The sequence below is a fragment of the Chiloscyllium punctatum genome, chromosome 21 (genome assembly GCF_047496795.1).
Source record: "Chiloscyllium punctatum isolate Juve2018m chromosome 21, sChiPun1.3, whole genome shotgun sequence".
In the NCBI taxonomy this organism is placed as follows: domain Eukaryota; kingdom Metazoa; phylum Chordata; class Chondrichthyes; order Orectolobiformes; family Hemiscylliidae; genus Chiloscyllium; species Chiloscyllium punctatum.
In genome coordinates, this window is record NC_092759.1 from 33,658,500 (window position 1) to 33,664,045 (window position 5,546).

Below are 5,546 nucleotides of genomic sequence, written 5' to 3' on the forward strand. Positions count from 1 at the left end.
TGAACAGGTTTGAAGCCTGGGGCAAAGGTAACTGGGGCCTAGGGATTTGACACAAATATGTCAACCCTTAACCAGCATCACCCACGATGTGTGTGGGGTTAGATTGCTGCTTGTGAGATCTCACTGTGCGTACGTGGTTATTAATGTTTGTAGCCTCAGGCCAACCGCTCTGCGGGGATGTCTGTGTATTTCAATGTCACTGTGATGGCCAGCAATTCATTCATTCATTCTGCAATAATTAAACTGAACCAGGGTCACATGGAAGATTGGGGAAGGCAGAGAGCTGTGGGATCATGCTGTGCTTTTGGTGCCACTGTTGTATTTTATTTCAATTTGATTTGTTTTTATTTCTCAGTGTGTTTCCCCACCACCCCCCCTCCCCTAACCCTGGGGATGAGGAGGAGATTGGATCCAGGAGCTGAATCTCAGGACGACACAGAGACAGAGAGAATTAAATCACTTCTGCCACAAAAAATCCAGACACACACAGACACACACAGACACACACACAGACACACACAGACACACACACAGACACACACACAGACACACACACAGACACACACACAGACACACACACAGACACACACACAGACACACACAGACACACACACAGACACACACAGACACACACAGACACCGGTGATCTTTATATTTCAATGATGGAGATGCCAGTGTCGGACTGGGACAAAAGCTAGTGGTGTGTGACGTTTAACGTTATATATCGATATATAGAGACACGGGGGGGGGGGGGGGTGAGGAGGGGCTTAACGTTATATATCTATATATATATAGACACAGAGGGGAGGAGGGGCTTATATGTTTTGGGGGGCATTTATTTGAGGGTCCTGCTGTATTTGGATGGAGAAAAAACAATGCATTGGGGGAGGGAAATGCGTGGGGGGGGAATGCGTGGTGGGGGGGGAAATGCGTGGGGGGGGCGAAATGCGTGGTGGGGGGGAAATGCGTCGGGGGGGCGAAATGCGTTGGGGGGAATGCGTTGGGGGGGAAATGCGTGGGGGGTGGAAATGCGTGGGGGGGGGGAATGCGTGGGGGGAAATGCGTGGGGGGTGTAAATGCGTGGGGGGGGGAATGCGTGGGGGGGGGATACAATGTGACATTCCAGTAAGGTCTCAGCCACTGAATTATAGATTTGGAGCATTGGATCAGAATAATGCCTAGAGAGGGTTGAAGGGTTTCTCAAATCGCACACTGACCTTCTGTGGGTTCAAATTGGGAACCCATTGACTAGATTCAAGGCTGTAAACCTCTCCGGGCTATCTTTTTATTCTGTCCATAAACCACACTGAACCCCTTGATTAGATTCCAGGCTGTAACTCACTCTGGGCGATCTGTTATTCTGTATATAATCCACTCTGAACCCCTCAATTAGATTCCAGGCAGTAACGCACCCTGGGCTATATGTCATTCTCTATATAAACCACTCTGAACCCCTCAATTAGATTCCAGGCTGTAACTCACTCTGTGATATCTGTTATTCTGTAAATAAACCGCTCTGAACCCCTCAATTAGATTCCAGGCTGTAACTCACCCCGGGCTATCTGTTATTCTGTATATAAACCACTCTGAAACCCTCAATTATATTCCAGGCTGTAACTCACCCTGGGCTATCTGTTATTCTGTATATAAACCACTCTGAACCCCTCAATACATTCCAGGCAGTTACTCACTGTGGGATATCAGTTATTCTGTATATTAACGATTCAGAAACCCTCAATTATATTCCAGGCTGTAACTCACCATGGGCTATCTGTATTTCTGTATATAAACCGCTCTGAACCCCCTCAATTAGATTCCAGGCAGTTACTCACTCTGGGCTATCTGTTATTCTGTATATAAACCACTCTGAACCCCTCAATTATATTCCAGGCTGCAACTCACCCTGGGTTATCTGTTATTCTGTATATAAACCACTCTGAACCCCTCAATCAGATTCCAAACTGTAACTCATTCCGGGCTATCTGTTAATCTGTATAAAAACCACACTGAACACCTCAATTAGATTCCAGGCTGTAACTCACTCCGGGGAATCTGTTATTCTGTATAAAAACCACACTGAACCCCTCAATTACATTCCAGGCTGTAACTCACCCTGGGCTATTTGTTATTCTGTATATAAACCACTCTGATCCCCTCAATTAGATTTTAGGCTGTAACTCATTCCAGGCTATCTGTTATTCTGTATATAAACCACTCTGAACCCCTCAATTAGATTCCAGGCTGTAACTCACTCCGGGCTATCTGTTATTCTGTGATTAAACCACTCTGATCCCCCCAATTCGATTCCAGGCTGGAACTCACTCCGGGATATCTGTTATTCTGTATGTAAACCGCTCTGAACCCCTCAATTAGATTCCAGGCTGAAACTCACTCCGGGCAATCTGTTATTCTGTATATAAACCACTCTGAACCCCCAATTAGATTCCAGGCTGTAACTCATTCCGGGATATCTGTTATTCTGTATATTATCCACCCTGAACACCTCGATTCGAATCCAGACTGTAACTCACTCCAGGCTATCTGTTATTCTGTATATAAACCACTCTGAACCCCTCAGTTTGATTCCAGGCTGTAACTCACCCCGGGATATCTGTTATTCTGTATATAAACCACCCTGAATCCCTCAATTAGATTCCAGGCTATAATGCACGATGGGCTATCTGTTATTCTGTATATAAACCACTCTGAACCCCTCAATTAGATTCCAGGCTGTAACCCACTTCGGGATATTTGTTATTCTGTATATAAACCACCCTGAACCCCTCAAATAGATTCCAGACTGTCACTCAATCCAGGATATCTGTTATTCTGTATATAAACCACTCTGAACCCCTCAATTGGATTCCAGGCTGTAACTCACTCCGGGATATCTGTTATTCTGTAACATAAACCAGAGGAGTTGAGCCACGGGGAGAGGCTGAATAAGCTGAGGCTGTTTTCCCTGGAGCATCAGAGGCTGAGGGGTGACTTTATCGAGGTTTATAAAATCATGACGGGCACGGATAGGAAAAATAGACAAAGTCTTTTCCTCGCTGTAGGGCAGTCCAGAACTAGAGGGCAGAGGTTTTGTGTGAGAGGGGAAAGACATGGAAGTGACCTAAGGGGCAACTTGTTCACTCAGAGGGTGCTCCATGAATGGAATGAACTGTCAGAGGAAGTGGTGGAGTGTAGTACAATTGCAACATTTAAAATTCAGCTCGATGGGTATGTGAATGGGAAAGTTTTGGAGGGAGATGGGCCAAGTGCTTGAAAAAGAGACTAGAGTAGGTTAGGATATCTGGTCGGCATAGACGGGTTCGACCAAAGGGTCTGTTTCCATGCTGTACATCCCTAGGAGTGAATGACTCCGCGATTTTGAGACTCACTACTGATACCTGTTATTCTGTATGTAAACCACCCGGAGCCCTTCGATTAGATTCCAATCTGTAACTCACTCCAGGCTATCTGTTATTCTGTATATAAACCACTCTGAACTCTGCTATTAGATTCCAGGCTGTAACTCACTCCGGGGCTATCTGTTATTTTGTATATAAATCACCCTGAACCCCGCGATTCGATTCCAGGTTGTAACTCACTCCAGGCTATATGTTATGCTGAATATGAAATATATATTCTGAATATATATTCTGGAGATAAACAAGCCTGAACGCCTCAATTAGATTCCATGCCTTAACTCACACCAGGGTACCTGTTTTCTGTATATAAACCACCCCGAAACCCACGATAACATTCCAGGCTTTAACTGACTCCGGGATATCTGTTATTCTGTCACATAAACCACTCTGAACCCCTTGATTAGATTCCAGGCTGTAACTCACCCTGGGCTATCTGTTCTTCTGAATATAAACCATCCTGAATCCCTCAATTAGATTCCAGGCTGTAACTAACCCTGGGCTATCTGTTATTCTGTATATAAACCACCCTGAACCACTCAATTAGAATCCAGGCTGTAACTCACCCCGGGCTACCTGTTATTCTGTATGTAAACCACCCGGAACCCTTCGATTTGATTCCAATCTGTAACTCACTCCAGGCTATCTGTTATTCTGTATATAAACCACTCTCAACTCTGCTATTAGATTCCAGGCTGTAACTCACTCCGGGGCTATCTGTTATTTTGTATATAAATCACCCTGAACCCCGCGATTCGATTCCAGGTTGCAACTCACTCCAGGCTATATGTTATTCTGAATATGAAATATATATTCTGAATATATATTCTGGAGATAAACAAGCCTGAACCCCTCAATTAGATTCCATGCCTTAACTCACACCAGGGTATCTGTTTTCTGTATATAAACCACCCCGAAACCCACGATAACATTCCAGGCTTTAACTGACTCCGGGATATCTGTTATTCTGTCACATAAACCACTCTGAACCCCTTAATTAGATACCAGGCTGTAACTCACCCTGGGCTATCTGTTCTTCTGAATATAAACCATCCTGAATCCCTCAATTAGATTCCAGGCTGTAACTAACCCTGGGCTATCTGTTATTCTGTATATAAACCACCCTGAACCACTCAATTAGAATCCAGGCTGTAACTCACCCCGGGCTACCTGTTATTCTGTATGTAAACCACCCGGAACCCTTCGATTTGATTCCAATCTGTAACTCACTCCAGGCTATCTGTTATTCTGTATATAAACCACCCCGAACCCCGCGATTACATTCCAGGCTTTAACTGACTCCGGGATATCTGTTATTCTGTCACATAAACCACTCTGAACCCCTTGATTAGATTTCAGGCTGTAACTCACCCTGGGCTATCTGTTATTCTGTATATAAACCACTCTGAACCCCTCAATTAGATTCCAGGCTGTAACTCACCCCGGGCTATCTGTTCTTCTGAATATAAACCATCCTGAAACCCTCAATTAGATTCCAGGCTATAACGCACGATGGGCTATCTGTTATTCTGTATATAAACCACTCTGAACCCCTCAATTAGATTCCAGGCTGTAACCCACTTCGGGATATTTGTTATTCTGTATATAAACCACCCTGAACCCCTCAAATAGATTCCAGACTGTCACTCACTCCGGGATATCTGTTATTCTGTATATTAACCACTCTGAACCCCTCAATTAGATTCCAGGCTGTAACTCACTCCGGGAAATCTGTTGTTCTGTAACATAAACCAGAGGATTTGAGCCACGGGGAGAGGCTGAATAAGCTGAGGCTGTTTTCCCTGGAGCATCAGAGGCTGAGGGGTGACTTTATCGAGGTTTATAAAATCATGACGGGCATGGATAGGAAAAATAGACAAAGTCTTTTCCTCGCTGTAGGGGAGTCCAGAACTAGAGGGCAGAGGTTTTGTGTGAGAGGGGAAAGATATGGAAGAGACCTAAGGGGCAACTTGTTCACTCAGAGGGTGCTCCATGAATGGAATGAACTGTCAGAGGAAGTGGTGCAGGGTAGTACAATTGCAACGTTTAAAATTCAGCTCGATGGGTATGTGAATGGGAAAGTTTTGGAGGGAGATGGGCCAAGTGCTTGAAAAAGAGACTACAGTAGGTTAG